The sequence below is a fragment of the Delphinus delphis genome, chromosome 5 (assembly GCF_949987515.2).
Source record: "Delphinus delphis chromosome 5, mDelDel1.2, whole genome shotgun sequence".
In the NCBI taxonomy this organism is placed as follows: Eukaryota; Metazoa; Chordata; class Mammalia; order Artiodactyla; family Delphinidae; genus Delphinus; species Delphinus delphis.
In genome coordinates, this window is record NC_082687.1 from 111,420,333 (window position 1) to 111,446,064 (window position 25,732).

The window sequence follows — 25,732 nt, forward strand, 5'->3', positions numbered from 1 at the left end:
TGATGAGAACATACCTACTGAAAAGCACTTTTTAGGGCCTCTTATTTGCAGATTTCCGTTTCGGAAAGGAGCAAAACAATTTTTGTTTTGGTTTCGATGTGGTTGTGTCATTTTGACAAACCCGTTCTTTGATTTTGAAGTTTCAAGAACTTTCTCTTGCACTCAGAACTGCTCATGAGTTTTCAACATCTTTTAAATTACACGGAATGTGGATAGACTCCTTTCCTGTGAGTTTAATGAAGGAAGGCTTTGGATGGCTTTAAAGCTTGGTTAACTTCACTTGACACAGCCAAATGCTGTGAGTGTTGCTGGGTATATATGGAGTAAGCTAAATGCTTTCTGGAGGGTTTAAGTATTCCTAGGCTGCTAATTAGAGAGATTAAAAGGAACCCTTCAGAGAAATGGTACCTCAAAGGTCAGACCAGAATTGTTTATCAAAGCAAAACAGAAGAAACACTAGGCATCTATATTGTTGAGACCAAAAAAAAGAGGGATTTACTATCTGAATTAGTGATGAATCATATAATCTGGAAATAACATAAAATGCCTACAATCCAATAAATTTCTATCTAGCTTTGAACAATTTGAAATTTCCAAATCGTATTAATGTTAAACAATAAAGTAAAATTTTGTCTCAGCTCTCATATTCAAATGATGATGTCCCCTTCAGTAACTGTTTCCCCTTCTATCACTACCACTCACCTCCATGGTATGGGTTGCAACATAATTTCTAATTCAGTTACTTCCATGTTTGGAATTACAAAAATATTTGTCCATGGAAACAATCTAAAAAACTGCTTTTAGATACTTTCACTAGCCCATAACTAAGCTGATATACCTGAAAGCCTACTGTATTTCACTTAAAAATCAAAAATAGAAGAAGCTAATTTGTGGTAATACAATTGCACACTATAGAAAAAAATTAGAAAGTGTTGCTTTTTTGCGTTGCCTTGTGGCAGCTGGGTTATATGATACTCGCCTTGTGCTCAGTGCACTCTAAGCACCTTGAATACAGACTCATCTAACTCTCCCAGGCCCAGCTAAAATGTTCAGATTCAGAGTGACTCAGTTCAGGAGTGTCCCATCTCAGGGCTGATGCTCTCTGCAAACCTGTGAAAACATTCAGAATCAACTGAGATAACTCACTTAGCTCTTTTCCCATTATCTGCTAAATGGGAGACAGGAGTAGGCCCAAAGTATTGAGAATGAAGAAAAACTAGCCTAGACTTCACTTTCTCCCTATTTGGGGGGTCAAGCATCTGCAGTTAAAACAACTTAGATCTATGTGGAAAGATCTGATGGATGCATCACTAAAGCAAAAAACCAAAGTGCAGAACAAAAATGCTATATTTGTGGGGGGGAAAAATGTCTGTTAATGCATGAACTATCTACAAAGAGATCCAAGAAATGGAACTGTATACCGGTTAGTCTGAGAAAAAGAATTTGGGAGACAGGGCAGAATGTGGAGGTGGGAGAGATTTTTCATTGTGTACTTTTTCAAGCTGTTTGGATTTTGGTCTCATTTGCAAGCAATATGGTTCCATGCACACACAAAAAAGCTTTTTTAAGAAGAACCAAATGAAAGAAATCTCCTGAGAGAAAGGTCTCAATGCTTTGATGCCTCAATATTTTTCACATGAGGAGAACTGCAATAAAATTCAGGCTCTCAAGAGAGTGAGCAGATGGTGAGGAGAAAATTGGAGCCCCCAGAGGCAGGACACCTGGAGGGTGGAGGGAGAGAAGGAGTCACGCTGTCTCGGGCCATTTGTCCGGCCCCTCCTTGGGCAGTTACGAGGAAGTTGTGTGGTAGGCAGAATTCTAAGACAGCCCCCAAGATTCCCACCCTGTGGTATACACAGTTTGTAAAATCTCCTCGCCTTGAGTGTGGGCAGAATCCATGAATATGATAGGATATCTTCCTGTGACCAGGTTTCTAATCAGTTGTCTTTGAATCCAAAGGGAGATTATCCGGTTGGGCCGGACCTAAACATGTGAATCCTTAAAAGGGCTCAGCCCTTCAGGAAGTCAGAGACACATGCCCCTGCTGGCCTGGACGCAAACATCCATGTCAGGAACTGTCTACAGAGACCACACGGCAAGAAACTGTGGTTGACATCTAGGATCTGAGAGTGTTCCCCAGCCAACAGCTACCAAGAAAATTGGCAACCTTGGTCCTATATATGGAATTCTGCCAACAACCTGAATGGGCCTTGAAGGAGTCCCCCCAGGCCTCACACGAGAACTGCAGTGTTCTCAGCTGTAATGTGCCCAGATTTCTGACTGACGAGACCTTGAAATAATAAATGGATGCTGGTTTTTTTTTGTTTTTGTATACCAAAGGACCTTTATTACTTTTCCTCTAAATTCTTAAATACTTATAAAATGTCCATGCTCTAGTTATAATATCATTTTATAGACACTTAAAATGCATCTTCATTTATAAATATTTTACATTTAGTTCATAGAACAGATCATTTAATGGGTACTGTTTTAAGCTGCTAAATTTGTGGTAATTTTTAGACAACAATAAAACACTAATAAGGTTTTTTGATTAGAGGAGCCCAGTGGATAATGAGAGTCTCCAGTGGATCCTGATCCTGGAATCCCCAGTCACTTATTATGAGAGCTATGTAAGCAGGAAAAGAAGGGCCAGTTTTGGGGGGAGGGATGCATTATTTCTACCTGTCACATATCCTCCAAACCAAGTAACTTAATTTTGCCTTGTTAAATCTATACTTTGTCATATAGTACTCCTTAATGTGTAATTTTTAGTAAGAAAGAAAATAACAACCCCACACCACCTCCTCTTTAATGTTTAAATATTTATATTTTATTTGTTAGTGCTTTTCCATTAATTTTTTTTTTTTTTTTTTTTTTTTGGTTGCACTGGGTGTTAGTTGTGGCAGGCGGGCTCCTTAGTTGCGGCATGCAAACTCTTAGTTAGGGGATGCGCATGGGATCGAACCCACGCCCCCTGCATTGAGAGCACAGAGTCTTATCCACTGTGCCACCAGGGAAGTCCCAGTGCTTTTCCATTAATTTTTAAAATCTAATGAATTACTAGCATCCTAACAACTAACAACTTTATACTACTAATGAGGGATTAGACAATATACATTATTTAATTTATAATACAATAATTTCATTTTCTCATGAAATAAAACAGAAAGTCTTTCCCCAGAAAAATGCCATACCTGGAATAAGTTCTCTTTTTATCCTCCATCTCTGGTTCTTTCTTTATGCTTATCATCATTGTGCTGACAACTAATTCTGAGAAGAAAGTTCCAGAATGACATTCTGGCCATTATGCCCATAGAAATCTCACTATTCCCTGCTGTTTGTGGCCTTCATGTTTATTATGTAGTTAGTTATATAATAAAAGGGTTAAGTTGGTCTTGAGATCATATTGCTCCATCACTGAAGACCTTTGCAAAGAATGTAACCCCCTCCAAAAATAGGCTCCACCTGGATATTTTATTTAATGTAGGCTTGGATGGAAAGTTTCTCTTTCTACTCTATTTATCTTACTAGGATTTTAAAAATATTTCATCTCCTTTCTACCACTACTCCACTGAATTTGTTCTTGTTAAAACTATCCTTGACCTACCTGCCAAGCCAATGGACACTTTTCTATCCTCATCCTTCTCACTTCTCTGCATCATTTGGTACTGTTGACCACTCCCACTTTATTGAGATATGACCCAGCCACTCTCACCTACCTGGCTTTTAGGAAGGGCTGGCTTCATGAGGATGTGACCTGAACGGTGGCACAGGGCCCCATACTCAGGGCCTCATGCTTGGCTCTGCTGTTGCCATCTTGAAATTCTTAATAATTTTTGGACAAGAGATCCCACAGATTATACAGCCAATCCTGTTTTTAGAGCATAATTTTGTTTTGCTTTCTCTGCTGTGATCTACACATTCTTTCCCCATCTCGTTTGTGGCCCCTCTTTTCTGACATGAATACTGGTATTACCACACTTGCTCTTTGTGACTTTTCACATCCTCCCTCGGTAAACTCTAACTACAGTTATTGTTTTTGGACAGCCTCTAAGTCGTTTACCCATACTTCTATGTCTGTCACACAAGCCTGTGAACCTGTCTCCTAAATATTTCTTTCTACTTTTTTTTAAATTTTATTTATTTTATTTGTTTATTTTTGGCAGTGTTGGGTCTTCATTACTGTGCACGGGCTTTCTCTAGTTGTGGCGAGCGGAGGCTACTCTTCATTGCAGTGCACAGGCTTCTCTTTGTGGTGGCTTCTCTTGTTGCAGAGCACAGGCTCTAGGCACGTGGGCTTCAGTAGTTGTGGCACGCAGGTTTCAGTAGTTGTGTCTCGCAGGCTCTAGAGCACAGGCTCAGTAGTTGTGGCGCATGGGCTTAGTTGCTCGGCGGCATGTGGGATCTTCTTGGACCAGGGCTCAAACCTGTGCCCCCTGTATTGGCAGGCAGATTCTTAACCATTGCGCCACAGGGAAGCCGGTATTTCTTTCTGCTTTTTATCTACTGTTATTAATTAAGCCCAGTCATGATTGCAGTATAGACCAGTGCAGTAGTCTTCTAACTCAATTTCCTAACTCCAGTCTTGCCTTCTAATCCATCCACTACCATGATTTTCTCCTGGAATAAACCTTGTCCCATAATCCAACCTTCCTACTACAATGAGCATTCTTTCTAAAATAGTTATATGATTTTACCATATTCCTTCAATTTTTCTATGATTCCCCAGTGCTTTCAAGATAAAAGTTCAAACTCCTTAGAATTAAACACAAAGCTCTCATATTATGAGCTAACTCCTATCTTTCCAGGTAATTTCTAGCCATATATCCACCAATCTATCTGTCGCTGTGATTGCATTAAGGGTATTTCTTACGTGGTCGGTCTGAATCCATGGCACCAATGTAACACTAGGCACAATATAAATGCTCTAAACATGTTATCTGAACAAATGAATGATATCAGCTTGTTTTAGCGATTTATAGTCAAGATAAGAAAATAGTCAAACCTAGAAAATAAAAATGAATATGATGGTGCAACCAGTTTTTCTAAGTGATTCATAATGTACTTCTTTTATGAGTGTACATCTCACAATAGTTGAGACTTGCGTTATTAGTTTTCCATCTCAAAGAATTTTTATCTTTGAAATCTTTCTAAAGCTCAACATTGTGATCATAAATGAGACATTCTATCTTTGTGTTTCCATGGCTCTGGGAATTCTACCAGAAATCGCTATTGGAGACAGATTCACCTGTTGTCCAGATAGTAGGCAAGATAAATGCCTCATTGCATCCCTCAAATAAGGATGATAAAAGTATCAGTACCCTTTTTCTCTCTTTCCATTCCCAAGTATCCAATGCCCTCTTTTAGGCTCTAGAATACTGAATTTCTAACATTTTTGCTCATTTACTCTCAAACAGAATTTTACAAAAACAACACTCACACATTTTTAAGTTGATATCCATCTTTTATCAACACTTTAAATAGTTGCAAATGATCTAAGTCAGATGTTTAATAACTCTTTTAGATGTACCCAATGGAAATTATATATGCTAGTAATTTGCTGACCCCATCATCCATTTAAAAACACAGGTACAAGTTCTTGTACATGTACAAGTTTAACAACTGGAAAGTTTATATTATTCATCTCCTTTAACTTTTATTTCCTTTCCACTTTCTCCATAGAATTTTCTCCTAATATTAGTAGTTTATATGCTTGAAAGTTATTTTAATCATATTTCTTGGGAATTCCCTGGCAGTCCAGTGGTTAGGACTCCGCACTTTCACTGCTGAGGGCCTGGGTGGGGGAACTAAGATCCTGCAAGCCAAGCAGCCAAAAAAAAAGTCATATTTCTTTACAATAAAAACATGTGCATACTAAAATTAAACATTTTTAAATTTCTTTTTTATTTCCTCTGACCATAGACTTTAAGTGTTAATTTTTTAAATACAGAGTTATACATTACAAGGATTATGAATTCATAATAGATTAGAAAGACAAAAATATTCTGGTGAATAACTATTAAACAGAATAAGATTTTATGGAAAATGCATTTCTCAGTGAGATTTATAAGGTTTTCTCTCTTTTTATTATTTAGTTATTTATTTTTTTTTTTGTGGTACGCGGGCCTCTCACTGTTGTGGCCTCTCCCGTTGTGGAGCACAGGCTCCAGATGCGCAGGCTCAGCCATGGCTCACGGGCGCAGCCGCTCTGCGGCACGTGGGATCCTCCCGGACTGGGGCACGAACCGGTGTCCCCCACATTGGCAGGCGGACTCTCAACCACTGCGCCACCAGGGAAGCCCGATTTATAAGGTTTTTAAAAATTAGTTCATGGATGAATGTTACTGAAAGCTGGAATAAACCAGCATTCTACAAAAAAAATGCATACAAAGAAAAGAGAAACTCTTTACATAAATAAAAGGAGATAGAAAGAGTTTTGATATACAATTCATTTGGTTATTTGAACTTCTTCTAAGGTCATATATTAAGAATTACATAGTGATCTATCATAAAAATTTTTTTAAGTTGTCTAAATACTGAGTATTTAGTACTTAAAATACTTAGTAGCTGAATACGTAAGTAGTTTCTTTTTCTGTTTTGTTGAGAAGCAGAGCTGGAAACCATCCAGCTTGCCGAAGGATTTGTCACCCACTTATTCGTCATTCAATTTCTCAGTTTGGGGGAACTATATCAAAAAGGTTTTACCAAGACTTATCAAATGACTACTAATGAAATGTCTTACTCCTTCACTGGAGAGGACACTTCTTTAATCCAGCAGGCTCAGAAAGGACTGAGGAAATTACAATATTGTTGACGTCAACAACTTTTCCAATAAAATGTTGTTAAACATTTAAATATCTTTTCATGTACTTTTGATATTTTTTTGTCAAAATTTGTAGCCGCAGATTCAGATTGAAGGACGATATCCACTATATAACACTAGTTGATAGTCCTCACTGTTAAGCCAGTCAGCCCAATGAGATTTTCTATGAGATAAATTCCAACTTCATTTTGTTTTAATTTTTGAATTTTATTTAATTTATTTTTTTATACAGCACGTTCTTATTAGTCATCAATTTTATACACATCAGTGTATACATGTCAATCCCAATTTCATTTTTCAATTCAAAAACTTGGTAATATAGGTGTCCTTGTAACAATAAGCTCAATTCTGCACACTAATTCTAAAATAGATGGAGCGCCGAATGGTGCTGTAACATGAATTTCTTTTGATAATAGATCACAAACAATGTCATGTTCATTGTTTCTTACTAACGGTCTCTTTCCTCGGCTCTCAAGGGGACTGGCTCTCCATTCTGACTTAGTCCAAATAAGGAGTTTTCTTGCACTTTCTTTAGAAGAAGGAACTTTTCTGTAGTAATACAACTCCCAGAATACCTTTCACTTAAGCAATTCCAGAACTGCTGAAAGTCCCGGAGTTGAATTGCACAATCAAACTCTGAGACAATAACAGTCTATGTTTTCTTTCAGATTCCTACTTCCTGAAACGGAGGCCGTTTATGAGAAACAGTATATTTCAGGGAGGTTGTGCTATAATTAACTTTTTTCAGAGTTAGATTTGCTAGTTTTATAGTGTATTTCCTCTTCTTCGAGATAAAGGTGAGTATCAGCCTTTTAATGACAAAAACTCAGTAGATGTGGGTATAAAAGATGACATAGTTTTTAAGGCAGTGTTTTCTTAAATTGTGACCCTGTTTCCACCTGGTGGCCTTCTCTACATTGAAATAACTTTGGAGCTCCAAGAACATTTGCACTTCTGAAAACTCCCCTGAAAGGGAGGGGGAGGGGAAAAGGACCACCTACAGCAGTAAAGTTAGGTTATTAGGAAGAGAAAAGAAACCAGCTTTTTTTTTTTTTTTTTTTGAATATTTTATTTATTTTTGGATGCGTTGAGTCTTCGTTGCTGTGCGCGGGCTTTCTCTAGTTGCGGTGAGCGGGGGCTGCTCTTCGTTGCGGTACTCCGGCTTCTCATTGCAGTGGCTTCTCTTGTTGCGGATCACGGGCTCTAGGCGCACGGGCTTAGTGGCTTAGTAGCTGTGGCTCGCAGGCTCTAGAGCTCAGGCTCAGTAGTTGTGGAGCACGGGCTTAGTTGCCCCACGGCACGTGGGATCTTCGCGGACCAGGGCTCGAACCTGTGTCCCCTGCGTTGGCAGGCAGATTCTTAACCACTATGCCACCAGGGAAGTCCCGAAACCCCTTTCTTTTAAAGGCTTAAATAATGGGTACTTCCCTGGCGGTCCAGTGGTTAAGACTCCGGGCTTCCACTGCAGGGGGCGCAGGTTCCACCCCTGGTCAGGGAACTAAGATCCCCCACGCCGCGCTGGGCGGCCAAAAAAGAAAAAAAAAAAAAGTTTATATAATAAAGTCCTCAAGTCATGAGACTTGCTAGAACTGCTGCTAGTGAACATCTGGCTTTATTTATCACTGAATCATGATCTTTGATTACAGGAACTGGGATTACTTATTTGAAAAATTAACCTTGGGACGTTTGCCTGGAGTATATAGGTAGTGATAACAGAAACTGTCACTTTTATCATGGCCTCAATAGTTTTGCCAGGAAACAGATAAGGCTGAAAAATTGCTCTTCTCATTTGGGATGAACCCCGAGGGGAATTCTGGATGTGGAGAAGCATTATGTAGAGAGAAAGTATGAAAAATTAAAATCCTTCGTATTTCTATTCAAAAGAGTCCTTTCATTAACCAATTTTAGCATTTAAAATTAGGGGTCCGGATGACTTTTTAAAGCCACAGATTAAAACCTTTAGAATTGTTTGGAATTTGCAGGTGGGTGAGGGCAAAAAGAGAGGCAGGATCAGAAGGGAGGGGACTTTATGTCACAACATAATGGCATCTCTGTTTGCTTCTATCTCCCTCTGCCTTTTCTTTTTACTTAGTGCAGCTAGTACTCTTATGAGAAACAATATTCGGTTTTGGTTGGCTGATACTTCATTGTTAAGAACATTTTTAATTCTTCACATGTAATCACTGTTGCTGTACAAGTCTATACATGATGCTTCATCATAGTCTCAAGATTCTGTTGTTTCTCCTCTTTCCTCCTTGACCTCGAATTCAAGTGAACCAAAAAGAGTATTAGTAATTATACCACAGAAGCTGTGCACCCCTAGGTCTGAGTGGTGTGTCAGCAGATTACATGACTGTACGGTGTGCATTATTTTGGGTAAGGGTGGGTGTAGGTTAATTTACCGCTTGGATAACACAACAGATGTAAACAAAAGCCAAGTCAAGTCTTTATATCCACTGACCAAAATAATTTACTTCTGTCTTCCCACCTCCTTTGTCCAAATCCTGTCAACCTGCAGCCTCAAAAGAAACAAAACACTTTAAATTATTCTAGCAATAATTTACTCTCCACTTCAAATGTCTTTTTGAGTCTGAGATGAATTCTTCAAGTTCTTCCCCCAACAAGACTCCAAAATTTTATAGCATCCACTTGCATGAGTAGAGAGACAATAACTACTTTAAACTCTAAAATATTATTTTTTGAAGTTAAAAAAAGCTATATGTAAATTGTGATGGATATTATAAAATCTCACATAAAATAATACTGATTTGCGCCTGATTTGTTAAGCTGTAACAATCCCCCCTTAAGTGCTATGTGATCTAAGTTTGGGTTTAGAACCTGGAATTTTCCTTAAGAATAAGTGTGTGCATTTCAAAATATTTCTGAAATTCCATGGCTTCTCCCATTCCAAAATTTCACTGACCCCTTTCCCAGAACACAGCACATGTACTATTTTTCTGTCCCTTAATCTTTTGCAGAGAATGACAGCTTTTCAAAATAAAATGTTCATTGTAAATGCTTTTATTTCCTGATATTTTAAGTTCTATGGGTTGAAGAACTTTAACAAGAATGGACATTCAAACTTTTGTTGTAAACTCATTCCATATTTATGGGTTTTTTTAATTTATTTATTTTTGGCTGTGTTGGGTCTTTGTTGCTGCGCGAGGGGCTTTCTCTAGTTGCGGTGAGTGGGGGCTGCTCTTTGTTGTGGTGCGCGGGCTTCTCATTGCCGTGGCTTCTCTCGTTGCGGAGCATGGGCTCTAGGCGCGCGGGCTTCAGTAGTTGCAGTGCGTGGGCTCAGTAGTTGTGGCTCACAGGCTCTAGAGCACAGGCTCAGTAGTTGTGGTGCACGGTCTTAGTTGCTCCGCAGCATGCGGGATCTTCCCGGACCAGGGATCGAATCCGTGTCCCCTGCATTGGCAGGCGGATTCTCAACCACTGCACCACCAGGGAGGCCCCATATTTATGTTTATTGTATTTGTTGCCGCTCTATATGGGGGACTCTGTTTCTTGTTATTGACAGTGACATCTATTTTCTCAGGATGTTGTGATTTGCTCTGTTTATAGAGTTCAGTGGAGTAGATGAATTTGAAAGTAAGAATATTATCTGATGCTATCATTCTTCTATGTCTGAAGAACAGAAAGAGATGATCATAGCTTAAATATCAGTTACATATTAATATCATTTGCCCAAAGTATGGTATACAAATTACTGTTTTTAGGTGTCACATATCCAAACTGAAAATTTGAGTTGTGCTTAGTTTAATGTGCATTAAAAATATAATTAGCTTTTAAAATGTATGATTTCATGGATATTATTGCCCAGAAAGATGTTAAGTAAAAAAGGAAGTGAGCCACTTTACTATTGATTTTAAGGAAATGATCAAATAACTACTGTTACAGATAATATGCAGATATGGTCAAGATTGTGAAAGTGGCATGTAAATGGCTAAAATTTTGGAAATACTGCTGTAATGTGTTTGAGAAGTGGATATTTTCCGAACCAGTGCAATATCTTTGAACTTCACTGGTCCTTGGTGACAGAGCTCAACTGATAATGCAATCTGTTGAAATTCCTAATTATAGATGTACAAAATATAGATAGAGAAATGCTTTATCAAACTTTTATCAGACCTGCGGTCCTCATGAATTGTCATAAAATCGAAGAGATGCAGCATGTAGCTAATATTTTTTGAAATAAGAATCATAGAGAGGGTGAAGTATCCCAGAGTAAGCATTGTAGCTCCATTTTGCTGGTTTCATTGAGATACCATTATCTCTGAAGTGGGGTTCAGGTTGGGGCTGAAGGGTGGGAGTTGGGGAGAGCATCATCTAGGTCCAGGGCCATTAACATAACATGGTATGTGCCAGTGACCATTAAAATGGTCATATTGGCAGTTTCTTTTTGGGAATTCATTCTAGGGAGGAAATAATTCTACGTTAAATCCCGTGGAGACCACGTAGCTCCTATGCTAGCAGACCAGGCCGACACTGATCTTCAGTTACTTGCTGCTGAATTTTGAGAGGTGGAAATAGCATTACAGAATCGTAGAGTTGGAAAGGACTTTAGAGACCTTAGCAACCCCCCCTAATTTTATTAAAAAATTTTTTTTCTTTTCTTAACATTAAAAAAAATGATTTTGTATTGGAGTATAGTTGATTTACAATAGTTTGTTAGTTTCAGGTGTACAGCAAAGTGATTTAGTTATACATATACTTACATCTATTCTTTTTCAGATTCTTTTCCCATATAGGATATTACAGAGTATTGAATAGGTCCCTGTTGATTAACTATTTTATGTATAGTAGTGTATATATGTTAATCCCAACCTCCTAATTTATCCCTCCCCCCACCTTTCCCCTTTGGTAATCATAAGTTTGTTTTCTAAGTCTGTGAGTCTGTTTCTGTTTTATAAATAAGTTCATTTGTATAATTTTTTAGATTCCACGTGTAAGTGATATCATACAATATTTATCTTTCTCTGTCTGACTTACTTCACTTAGTATGATAATCTCTAAAACCCCCCTAATTTTAGAGGTGAGTAAATTGAGGTCTAGCAGGGAAAGGTGATTTGCCTAAATTCATACAATTGGTTTGTGACAGCGCCAGAATTAGAACCCAGGTATCCTAATGCGTGATGAATAGAAAGAGCCTGGGAGCAAGAGACTTACTGTGTGGCTGGGATCCAACATGAAGTGAACAGATCACAGAGTTCAGGGAATTCATGAACAGGCAGTATCTAAAAGTCTAAGAAGCCATGAAAGCAGGTGTCTCTCCTACTCACCATAAATGACAATCTGTTCACCAATGCTAAATATAGTTAATAATAAGTATCCATTATTCATTAATGCATATTTATTGAGCATATTCTGTACAGTAGTCCCCCTTTATCTATGATTTTGCTTTCCATGGTTTTAGTTACTCTCCATCCGGAAATATTAAATGAAAATTTTCAGAAGTAAACAATTCCTAAGTTTTAAATTGCCCACCCTTCTGAGTAGCGTGATGAAATCTCGCGCTGTCTGGCTGGGGCGTGAATAGCGTGGATCGTCTGTTTGTGGAGTGTAGCCGCCCATTAGTTACCTAGCGGCCATCTTGGTTATCAGACCGACGGTGGCGGTATATGATAGGCAGGCGCTGCGTTCAAGTCACCATGATTTTACTCAACAGTGGCCCTAAAAAGCCAGAGTAATGGGCTTCCCTGGTGGCGCAGTGGTTGAGAGTCCGCCTGCCGATGCAGGGGACACGGGTTCGCGCCCCGGTCCGCGAAGATCCCACATACCGCGGAGCAGCTGGGCCCGTGAGCCATGGCCGCTGAGCCTGCGCGTCCGGAGCCTGTGCTCCGCAACGGGAGAGGCCACAACAGTGAGAGGCCCGCGTAACTCAAAAAAAAAAAAAAAAAAGCCAGAGTAGTGATACTGGCAATTCGGATATGCCAAAGAGAAGCTCTAAAGTGCTTCCTCTAAGTGAAAAGGTGAAAGTTCTCGACTTAATAAGGAAAGGAAAAAAAGTCGTGCGCTGAATTTGCTAAGATCTACGGTAAGCAAGATCTACGAATCTTCTGTTCGTGAAATTGTAAAGAAAGAAAATGAAGTTTGTGCTAGTTTTGCTGTCACACCTCAGACTGCAACAATTTTGGCCCTAGTGCATGATTAGTGTGTAGTTAAAAGAGAAAGGCATAAAATTTGTACAGTAAGATATTTTGAGAAAGAGACAGAGGGAGACCACATTCACATAACTTCTTTTACAGTATATTATTACAGTTGTTCTATTTTATTATTAGTTATTGTTAATCTTTTACTGTGCCTAATTTATAAGTTAAACTTTGTCATAGATAATGTGTGTAGGGTAAATATAAGGTTCGGTACTGTCAATGAAAATTCACTTACCAAGTTAAGAAAACGTTAGTGTCGAAGAAAGGGAAAAAAAAAATTGACTTTTGCGGTTGAGCAGGCATTCCCACCTTTGAGGAGGTCTGGTTAATGTATAATGCAGATGAACACCGCACACTAAAGGGGGAGGGAGGAGGCCCAAACGGACAGAGAGAATTTTATGCTTAAATTTTCTTGTCCTACTTTAAAATACAAATTTTATTTCATCAGTACTGTTCACGGTTTCAGGCATCCACTGGGGTGTCTTAGAACTGATCCCCTGTGGATAAGGGGGGACTACCTGTATGTCAGTCTTATTGCTACAAGGCTTATATACATTATCTTAATATGCACTACAGTTTTGTGAGTCAGGTACTATTATTTGTCGTATTTATTTAATAAATGGTAATAATTATTATTTCCACCTCTTGGCTGTGCTGTTAGGGTGACTCCATTACTCTACCTCATGCAGTACACTTCCTCCACCTCTAATTGCAACCATTTGCTAGAACTCTGCCAGTGTCTTTTCACATCCCTTGCAAGTGAGATGACATACCTGCCAGACCAGACTTTCCCCAGTACCTGCAGCTGTGTTTGTCCTTCAGGTGCCTTCCTGACTTGAACAGATAACTCCAAAGGAGGTTCTGGCCTTACTTCAGGCTCCTGCATCCTGCTATTAAGTGCACTATGCCTGCCCTATACACGATAGGAGAGATCTTTTCTTAGGAAAATTTAGATAAAGGTTAACACTCACTGATGAGGGTTGGGATTAGTCATCTGTGAGAGGTGGGATGTAGGGGGCAGGCAGAGTGGTAAGGATGTCTAGTTGCAAAGTAAGGCTGAAAGAAAAACAGAAGATAACACATGCAGTAAACATCCCTAAGTTAACCATAGGACATAGTAAAAGGAAGTGCCACCAAAGTATGTACAGTGTCACCATGTTTTGTTAAATCACTTCGGAATATATGTAGGCATCGTAATTGAGAGGCAAAAATCAGACTGCTTAATTATAGTCAAAGAATACTCAAATTTTGAAAACTTACACTTTTTAAAACTTCATTATGAGTATTATAACCATGCACAGAAACAATGATATCAAAATATTTATAGCGCTTATTTATTAGTGAGACCATAGGTAATTCTTATTTTCTTTTTTACCATACTTTTTCTCCAGATTTTCTACAATAACACTTTTTGCACTCATAATAATAAACTGTTTCAAAAATCTAAATTCTTGGGCTTCCCTGGTGGCGCAGTGGTTGAGAGTCCGCCTGCCGATGCAGGGGACAAGGGTTCGTGCCCTGGTCCGGGAAGATCCCACATGCCGCGGAGCGGCTGGGCCCGTGAGCCATGGCCGCTGAGCCTGTGCGTCCGGAGCCTGTGCTCTGCAACGGGAGAGGCCACAACAGTGAGAGGCCCGCGTACCACAAAAAAGAAAAAAAGAAAAATCTAAATTCTGAAATAATACATCAGAGATTACTGTGGCACAACCTTCAAGACTTTTATAATTTAAATACTTCTTGACCAAGGCTACTGGGAAGCATCCAGTAGGCTGGTAATACCTCTCACCTGCAAGCTAGTAGCCACTGTGTGTGAAAAAGGAAGTCAGAGTGGAAGAAAAGAAAAGCATTACTTATTATGCAACAGATTTCAGAAGTTCCACAGCATCTCAACACCGTAATTCCCCCAAGTCACGGTTGTCAAAGGAAAAGCTTTTTAGACTGAAAGCTGCACACATACAAAGTGAAAGGCTGAGTGAACCTGAGGGAACCAAGGAGTTCCCCTGGCCAAATTTCCCCGAAAATATGTATCCTTTCCAGTCACCCCATCTGCTCCCACTCAGCATCTTCTGAATGCACAGCTCTTCTAAGAGCTGGTCTTTCATCTCACTCTCCTGGAAGGGTGTAGGCATAAGCTGAGGCAGATCAGGAGTTCAATGTGGACATCTTGAAAGTGTGATGCTTATTGCATATCCAAGTGCACATATCAAACAGTTGAAAATATGTTTCTGAAAAGTTCAAGAGAAAAGTTTGAACTGGAGATAGAAATCAGATGACTTTTAAACAATACGTGGTATTTAAAACCATGAACTGAATGAAATCACCAAGGAGTGGATCTAGATGGAGAAAGGAGGAGGGCCAGAGACTGAGCCTTTGCACATTCCAATATGATGGGGTCTAGGAGAGGAGAGGGAACCAACTGAAAAGTCTGAGGAGGAGTGATCAGTGAGATAGTAGGAAAACCAAGAGAGTGTGGTATCCCGGAGGGCAGTAGAGGAGGAAGGGACTGTGTACATGCTATTGGTAGGTCAACTAAGATGAGGAGTGAGAACTGACCATTGGATTTAGGTACGTGGAGTTATCAGTGACTTTGACCAGGGCAGCTTCAGTGGAGTGATGGAACAATAGTCTGATTGGAGTACATTTAAAAGAGAATGGGAAAAGACAGGTTGAAAGCTCAAGTAGGAACAGTTCTTTCAAGGAATTTTTGCTGCAAAGAGCAATAGCTACTGACGAAAGTGAAGTCAGGAGACTTTTCTCCTAAGGTGAAAGAAATAATGGCTTGTTTGTAAATTGATAAGAATGAGCCAGTGGAGAGCAAAAACTTGGTGATGTAAGAGGCAGAAGAGGAGAGCAAAAACGTGCATCAATGTGCTTGAGTAGAGAGAGGGGTAGAATTATTGTGTGAATGGAATGATTGGTTTTACATAAGAGAATGGATTATGGTTTTCTCTGGGTACATGTCCAGTAGTGGGATTGCTGGGTCGTATGGTAGTTCTATTTTTAGTTTTTTAAGGAACCTCCATACTGTTCTCCATAGTGGCTGTGTCAATTTACATTCCCACCAACAGTGCAAGACGGTTCCCTTTTCTCCACACCCTCTCCAGCATTTGTTGTTTATAGATTTTCTGATGATGCCCATTCTAACCGGTGTGAGGTGATAACACATTGTAGTTTTGATTTGCATTTCTCTAATAATTAGTGATGTTGAGCAGCTTTTTTTCATGTGCCTCTTGGCCATCTGTATATCTTCTTTGGAGAAATGTCTATTTAGGTCTTCTGCCCATTTTTGGATTGGGTTGTTTGTTTTTTTAATATTGAGCTGCCTGAGCTGTTTGTATATTTTGGAGATTAATCCTTTGTCCGTTGATTCATTTGCAAATATTTTCTCCCATTCTGAGGGTTGTCTTTTCATCTTGTTTATAGTTTCCTTTGCTGTGCAAAAGCTTTTAAGTTTCATTAGGTCCCTTTTTTTTTTCCATTACTCTAGGAGGTGGGTCAAAAAAGATCTTGCTGTGATTTATGTCAGAGTGTTCTTCCTATGTTTTCCTCTAAGAGTTTTATAGTGTCCGGTCTTACATTTAGGTCTTTAATTAATTTTGAGTTTATTTTTGTGTATGATGTTAGGGAGTGTTCTAATTTCATTCTTTTACATGTAGCTGTCCGCTTTTCCCAGCACCACTTATTGAAGAGACTGTCTTTTCTCCACTGTATATCCTTGCCTCCTTTGTCATAGATTAGTTGACCATAGATGTGTGGCTTTATCTCTGGGCTTTCTATCCTGTTCCATTGATCTATATTTTTGTTTTTGTGCCAGTACCATATTGTCTTGATTCCTGTAGCTTTGTAGTATAGTCTGAAGTCAGGGAGTCTGATTCCTTCAGCTCCCTCAAGATTGCTTTGGCTATTCGGGGTCTTTTGTATCTCCATACAAATTTTAAGATTTTTTTGTTCTAGTTCTGTAAAAAATGCCATTGGTAATTTGATAGGGATTGCATTGAATCTGTAGATGGCTTTGGGTAGTATAGTCATTTTCACAATATTGATTCTTCCCCAATGTTCATTGCAGCACTATTTACAATAGCCAGGTCATGGAAGCAACCTAAATGCCCATCAACAGGCAAATGGATAAGGATGATGTGGTACATATATACAATGGAATATTACTCAGCCATAAAAAGGAATGAAATTGGGTCATTTGTAGAGACGTGGATGGACCTAGAGACTGTCATATAGAGTGAAGTAAGTCAGAAAGAGAAAAACAAGTATCATATATTAATGCATATATGTGGAATCTAGAAAAATGGTACAGATGAACCAGTTTGCAAGGCAGAAATAGAGACACAGATGTAGAGAACAAACATATGGACACCAAGGGGGGAAAGTGGCTGCAGGGGTGGTGGTGGGATGAACTGGGATATATGAACTGACATATATGCACTAATATGTATAAAATAGATAACTAATAAGAACCTGCTGTATAAAAAATAAATAAAATAAAGTTTAAAAAATAAAACAGATAACCAACAGTGACCTACTTTTTTAAAAAATAAATTAATTAAAAAGAGTTGTTACAGTGTACACTCTCACAAAGCAGTATAGGCAAGTGATTTTAGCCCTGTTTCATCCAGTGTGCTTTGTAATTTTGCAATTATCTGTTTTTATTAGTTTCACATTTCTCAGATTTATCTACCTCCATGTGAATCAGATGGTCCAAATATGTTAATGAGACCAACACTATCCATTTAATTGTTTCAGGAGGTAAGAGTTTTTTAATCACTAGTTAAGTAAACAAAGGGAATGTCCTACTGATAGTAAATCAAGACCATCATTTCCATACACAAGAGACAACATATTAAAGTTAATATTTTTACTGACATAAACAGTTACTTGATTTTTATCTCAAGCATTTAAAAATCTATTTTGTACTCTATGACATCTCAATAAACATTTGTTGATTTTCTTTTAAACACACACACAAAGAAAAAAAAGAGAATGGGTGATTCATCTCTGACAGCAGATGGGAAGGCAGGGTGTGGGGTGCAGCTGCTGTTAGATTGGTAGAGGGGGGTGGGAGTCTGTGGAAATCCTCTTCTGATTGCTGAGAATGAGGGTAGAGGAGGGAGAGAAAGTGTGAAATAGGCAACTAAGAGATTGGAAGGTGAATGGACCCAAGAAGTGCAGTGTGATTGCAGCATTAGTTGCTGAAGTTCTGTTTTGCTGAAAGCCTGTTTTCGGTTTTAAGGTTCATTGGATTCACTGGCAAAATAACCACTCGTTTCACATAAATAGCTTTAATCAATTCTTTAATGAAAGGTGATTCAACTTAATTTCAATATACAATCATTAGAAGGAAAGAAACAAGAATATTAGGGAAATGTAACAGGGTATACATCACTGAATTGGGCTGACACCTACTTCCGGATCAAAATAGCAGCTGCGAAGTCTCAAGTGACAGCAGTCTGGAGCCCCAATTGGGAAAGGTCCCAGGCCGTGCATCCACCCCACGGGTGAGACTTCAGATTGGAGTTCTGGGGGCTTCCGTTTATAATTCCAGGCCGCAAATTGATATCATCAGTTTGCGTGCAAAAATGCAGCTCTGGATTCACTTTTTAAAATGCTGTTGATTTCACCATGTGAGTCACAAGATTTTCCAGACCCTGGGGGACTGGCCAGGTCCCCAGGGCTCAAGAAATTCCAAGACCCACTCCCTTTCTTATCATAAGCGCCACTTGACTTGCTAGCAGCAGTTGTTAGGTGTGCAAGCAGGGGCGGCGCAGTCCGGGCAGCGTCACAGGTCTGTCAGAGGCCTGCTTCTGCCTCTGAAGCCTGAATATTAGTTTTCCCAACAGGTTCAGAGTCAGAAATTTAAAGTGAGAACAGGTGGCACAGTTATGTTTTCTTCCCATCATTGCTCAGCTGTGTAAAAGTTGGATTTAACTAAAGTTGTTATTTTGACATGCAAATATTAAAAACAAGGGAGTCAAAGGTGTATGTGGATGGTGATTATGATGATTGACCATGGAAATTAAGCTGGTTAAAAAGAAGAGACAGGACCTCAAAGGGGGTGAGGGCCTATGGAAAGGTGATAGGACCAGTGGATTAGAAGTCCCAGTGGAATGTTAGGATTGTTGGATTTGGGAGACTCAAAAGGGACAAGATGTGTGGTAGTGGACAGAGAGTGGAATACATGAATTTGAAAGTATGGAAGAATAAATTTGGTCATAACAAAGTGTAGGCTGTATGACCTTGGGAACGAATACCTAAAGTTGGGTTAAGGACAAGATCTTTGAAGAAACGATTTCAAGGAACTGAGAACCCCTCATCACTATATAGTTGAATTCTCCAAGAGTAGGGGTGGTTTGGAGAGAATAGTAAGGATCCAGGAATTAAATGCCCTGGGAGTTGGCAGTTGACAAGAACAATGAGGGACAGTGGGTGATGACATGAAATTCAAAGCTGTGGGGAGGAGGGCTGTGCAGCTTAAACAAGGAAGGAAAAAGCAAGGTCCAAAGTGGCAATAGAGCAAAGGAGGCTGCTTATCCAGAACTGGTGGTTCAGGGGCGCTAGGTACCTAAGCTGCCCCTTGAGAGATTTTTCAAGGTGACTGAAAAATGTAAAACGTTATGAAATGTAATATATTGCCTTTTTTTTTTTTTCCGGCCACGCTGCTCAGCAGGCATGTGGGATCTTAGTTCCCCAACCAGGGATCGAACCCTTGCCCCCTTCAGTGGAAGTGCAGAGTCTTAACCACTAGACCACCAGGGAAGTCCTGTATTGCCATTGTTAACATATGAAAAAGTAGTGATTATTACTGCAAACTCTTTTAACAAAATTTTTGTATAAATAACCAGGGGAATTCCCTCTCTCTGGCAAGCCCCAAAAGTAATAAATAGATTTTTTTTAAAGTCGGTGAATGGGAGTTAAGAACTTCAAGAGACAAGATATCCGGTAGGGTTTTTTCTGCAAAGGCTCGCTATTTCCTGCATAACGAAATTATCAGATAGTACCACCCCTGATAGTTTAGACCTGCAATAGTGAGGTTTCTCTCCTTTATGGTTGAACTGCTTCAAAAGTCTAAGGAGAGATTTGAGACCTCCTCCTCTATTTAAGGGGCTCGGGTAAGGGGGAGACCAAAAGAGATTTGTCCCCCATCAAGCACTCTGGACAGGATCTGGTCTTCCTTGATGTGATATTCCTCCTCCTTGTGTATCTAAAGTGAGGAACAGCGATGACCAGATGTAACTTCTCCACTCTCGCTGGGGACACAGGAACATGAGTTTCCTTTGTTCTCTTACCCGGATGTTTCAGATAGCAAGCATGCAACAATGCCTATGACATAATGCAGGAAATAAAGAGTAGAGATTATTTCCTACTGTGTTTATACTTTTATTATAAGAGAGGCCTCTGAGTTTAACTTTCTTTTTCTTAACTAGGAAGTTCTCCTAAATCAGAAGTGGATTGAAATCTAATAAACGCAGATTTGGGGTAAGTTTTCATATAAAACTTCTGAATTAAATTCTTTTTTCCTAATGATATAGCTATATGTAGTCATTGTAGAAAATATGAAAAGAAGAGGAAAATAATCAAAAAATATTACTTAGAGTCAAAAACTCAATATTTTGATGTATTTCCTTCTGATTATTTTTAAATTATTTTCTTAAATTGTGGTAAAATGCACATAAAGTTTACTTTTGTAACTATTTTTACGTGTACACATTTAGTGGTATTAACTTACATTCACGTTGTTGTGCTACCATCACTCCCATCCATCCACAGAATTCTTTGCATCTTGCCAAACTGAAACGCTGTAACATTAAACAAACACTTTTCATTCTCCCCTCTACCCGCCCCCTGGCAACCGCCATTCTACTTTCTTTCTCTGAATTTGACAACTCTAGGGACCTCATGTGAGTAGAATCATGCAATATTTGTCCTTTTGTTACTGGCTTTTTTCACTTAGTACAATGTCCTCAAAGTTCATCCATGTTTTAGCAGTTGTCAGAATTTCCCTTTTAAGGCTGAATAACATTCCATTGTACGTATATACCACATTTTGCTTATCCATTTATCTGTTAATGGACACGTAGGTTGCTTCCATCTTTTTTTGGCTATTGTGAATAGTGCAGATACCTCTTCAAGCCCCTGCTTTCAATTATTTTGAGTATGTACTCAGAAGTGGAATTGCTGGATCATATGATTATTCTATTTTTAATTGTTTGAGGAACCACCATACTGTTTTCCATAGCAGCTACACCATTTTATATTCCCACCAACAGCGTGCTAGGGTTCCAACTTCTCCACATCATGGCCAAAACTTTTTCTGTTCCTTTTTTTTTTTCATAGTAGCCATCCTAGTGGGTGTAAGGTGGTATCTCATTGTGATTTTAATTGTCATTTCCTTAATGGTTAGTAATGTTGAGCTCCTTTTCATATGCTTATTGGCCATTTGTATATCTTCTTTGGAGAACCGTTCAAGTCCTTTGACTGTTTTTTAGTTGGGATTTTTGTGTTTTTGTTGTTTGGTGGTAGGAATTCTTTATATATTCTGGATATTAACTCCTTATCAGCTATATGATTTGCAAATATTTTCCCCATTCCATGGGTTTCCTTTTTACTCTCTTCATTATGTCCTTTGATGCACACAAGTTTTTTAATTTTGATGTAGTCCAATTTATCTAAAAGTGGGATACCTCCAACTTTATTCTTCTTTTTAAAGATTGTTTTGATTATTTAGGGTCCCTTGAGATTTTATATGAATTTTAGGGTGGATTTTTGCTGTCTCTGGAAAAAACATCATTGGTCCTCAGTGACTTTTTAAAATATAATTGCTATCATACTGTATGAACTATTTTATATTCTGCTTTTTCTTAACATTATATAATATAGTTATCCCATTAAAAAATAAACATTAGTTCTTTTTATTGAAACACTTCATGAACATACTGTACAGTGACTACATAAAGGAGAATATAAAATGGAAGTATAACTGAAAGATTAGAAAACATTTATGCCTCAAATTATGTGACATCTGTATACTTTTCAATACTATAATCATAAAAGTGAGAAAAATTTGATTTGAGACATATCAGAGTATTAGGATGCAATATTTATACTGTGAGTAGGAAGGAATGACAACCAATTGTATTAGTTTAAAAGACTGTTAAAATATATACTTATATTACTTTTGACCAAATACAACTCGAATTCATTTATTTACTCAGCAAACATTACTGAGTCTCTGTAGTTTTTGAAGCCCTGGAAACCTAGATATACATTAGATATGGTCTTCACTCTCAGGGAAAGGCAATAAATACTAAAATTTCATGAAAGTCTAGTATGTGTCATGAGCCACGTGAGATCTTAGTTCCCCGCCCAGGGATGGAATCCGCGCCCCCTGCAGTGGAAGCGTGGAGCCTTAACCACTGGACTGCCAGGGAATTCCCTCACTTTCTTTTTTAATCTTTGCATTAAACCTATGGGGAAGCAGTGTTAGCCCCATTTAGAGATGAGGAAAATAATGTTCATTTCATAAAAGCTGACCAAAACAATAAAATAATTTGGAAATTGCCTGACGGTCCAGTGGTTAGGACTCCACGCTTTCACTGCTGAGGGCCTGGGTTCAATCCCTGGTCAGGGGATAAGATCCCCCACAAGCTGCATGGTGCGGCCAAAAAAAATAAAATAATTTAACAACAAGGTCCTACTATATAGCACAGGGAACTAACTATATTCAATATCCTGTGATAAACCATAACGAAAAGAATATTAAAAAAAGAATGTCCATATGTGTATAACTGAGTCACTTTGCTGTACAGCAGAGATTGGTACAACATTGTAAATCAACTGTACTACTTCAATAAAAAAAAATTAAACATTAAAAAAAAAAAGCTGAGCTACCTGTTGAAGGTGACACAGAGAATGAGTGGCAGAACTAGAATACAAGCTCAGGGCTGTCTGTGTCCACAGCTCATGCCCTTTTCACTCTCCCAGGTTGCTTTTCAGCGATTATGACCTAGCACAGGAGACAGGAGTATATACAGCTAACTGTAACATGAACAAAAAACTGTGATAGCAATTAATTCTGCTAGATAAGAGTCAAGAAAGGCTTTAGGGGGATGGCATTATAATCTAAGACTCGAAAATGGAGGATTTCATTAAAGGTGGGGAGAGTAGCATTCATTCATTCATTCATTCATTCACTTATCTGTTCATAAACCTGCACTGAGCTTCTCCTGTGTGTTAGTTACACAGCTAGCTCCAGTTGTGTGCTGGAGATTCAAAAGAGAACCAGTGAGACACTGGCCACTCTCAGGAGTCACAGTCTCTGGGAAGACAGTTAAGTAACTGATGTATGACAGAGCCTCGGACCAAGCTCTGCCACAGAGTCAAAAACAAAGTGCTGGGGGATGCTATTCCAGGATACTAAGGGCAGGTGCTCAGTGGCAGAAACTATGCTGCACTGTATATAGTGCTGAGCATGGCAGGTTGGACTCTCCATGCCAAGATCAGAGGCTTGGACTTCATCCTATAGGCAACAACAAGCCAACAGACATTTTTAAGTAGAAAAGTGACACAGTTCTGTTGTTAAGAAGCTATCTGGCAATCTGTGAAGAGTAGAATGTGGAAATGGGGGAAGAGACGGGTAGCAGGAAAACCAGTATAGAGACTAACAGTCTGAACTGGAGAGGACCCAGTACAGGCAGCAACAGGAGAGACAGAGAGCGTGGAGACCACATTTATGAGAAGTTGGCAGACCTCCTTGACTGTAGGATGTGTAGTGAGAATAAGGTAGGAGTCAAGAGAATAGTGTGAACAGAGGATTCAGGTGATATGTATGTTCAGAACTACTGCATTATTTGAAAGTGAAGGACCTATGGAGCATTTCATAAATAGATAATACTCTTTTGAATTATCAGTATTTCTTTCATATATTTAGTCATTCTAAAATACTCTAATAGTTTAATAGATTTTTTTCTCTCAAGCAATTTAAACATGCCCTGCAGTGCTATTTACACTGTTAATTTGGTTAGCAAACTCTTTCTCCGTAGTACAAGTGTAATTTTTATTGTTGTTATATTAAAACATCATAGAGATAAAACAATGGATTAATTTTTTTCTATAATGAAATTCAAAAAGATTAATGGATTTTTACTGAAATGGAGTTAAAAGAAGATTATTGGTGAGGTAAATATGTCACATTTTAATGTTTCAAAATGTTTTCCATTTTCTCACATCATTACTCAGTCTTGTAATTTATTAGTATCTTTTTTGTTCTGTGGAGTGCAATATTTGTTTTCATTAAGTAAAAATATACATCTAGTTATCTCATGTGCCTGTGCTGTTATGTGCCACCAGAAGAGGGCGGCAGTGAGGCGTTAGAAAGAATAAATTTACAGGCTCTTCAATTGCTGAAAGACAGTTAAGATCATGATGTGAATGACGAAAACATTTGTTCGGGCAGACAACCTAATTAACTGACTCATTTTCTGAGCCAGAGACTATGACATAAACATTGTCACAGAATTTTCAGAAAATCTGATGATGATCTTATAAAGCAATACGGTAATAAATTTGTGGAAATTTCTGTTAAGATTGGTGAGGATCGACACTAAGAGATACTCTGAAAATTTTACATCAGTTTGCAAGGAGGAGATTGGAGGGTGAATTAAAAGTAAGCATGTTGTTTCTTGTCATTTCAACAGTGTAGGCAGAGAATGTAATAGTTTATAGAGACAATAAAAGGCATTATCTTCTTTGAACATTATAGATATTCCTGAAATAAAAAGAAACATTTCGAACTTATCAAACATGCAGTAAGCAATGCATATGACAAATTGACTAAGAGAGGTTACCCAGACATATCCGGTATCTTCTTTTATAAATATTTAACAACCACAAATTTTTTTTATTGAAGTATAGTTGATTTACAATGTGTAAATGTTGTGTTCTGATGTACAGCAAAGTGATTCAGTTATACATATATATACCTTCTTTTTTTAATATATTATTTTCCATTATGGTTTATCACAGGATACTGAGTATAGTTCCCTGTGCTATACAGTAGGACCTTGTTTTCTTTTTTTTTGATTGTTCATCTTTTATTATTATATAGCTTAGTAGTGGAAGAAATGATTGTGGTCAGTACATGTATGAAAATTATGAAGGTCATGGTTTAGATAGTAGGACCTTGTTTTCTATCCATTCTATACATAATAGGTTGCATCTACTAACCCCCAAAATCCCACTCCATCCCTCCCCCTTGGCAACCACATGTCAACAACAAATATTTCTGAATACCTCTTATGCGCTAGGAATTATTCCAGGTGCTGAATATTCCAGGATATAGAACAGAACAAAACAGGCACATTCCCTGCCCAGTTGGAATGTATATTATAGCGGGGAGGATAGACTTTACACAAAGCCTCACAATTAATTCATTAGTTACAGTTGAGAGAAAAAATGGAAACCAGTCTACCACAGGGCCCTAAATAAATTAGTTTGGGCTCAACCCCCAAATTGGAAATTCAGTGAAGTTTTAAAAAGGATTCAAGAACAACTTGTCTGAAGTTCTTAATACCCATTTATATTATTTATGTCTTTCACAATACATAAAATGGATCAGGTAAAATTTACAGAGTTGTGAAAATAACATTGTAAAAGAGTATTTGGGTAGTTGATATGCAGCAATAAAACACTTTGCCCATTTGAAGTGTTGTAAAATGCCCCTTGCCTCCTTAGACTTCTGTTTTGTTTC

General features: G+C 38.4%; 1 protein-coding gene across 5 annotated transcripts in view; it reads left to right on the forward strand.

Moving 5' to 3' along the window:
• The window catches only part of ALPK1 (alpha kinase 1), a 151,851-nt gene that overhangs the window by 3,565 nt on the left and 122,554 nt on the right, over nucleotides 1-25,732 (forward strand). For 4 of the 5 annotated variants that reach the window (XM_060012896.1, XM_060012898.1, XM_060012893.1 and 1 more), the window contains exons 1-2: nucleotides 7,503-7,620; nucleotides 20,412-20,463. The gene's annotated coding sequence lies outside the window, so the exon portion shown is untranslated. Of the gene's footprint in view, nucleotides 1-7,502; nucleotides 7,621-20,411; nucleotides 20,464-25,732 lie in introns of those variants that run through there. The other variant, XM_060012894.1, reaches the window with a different exon arrangement.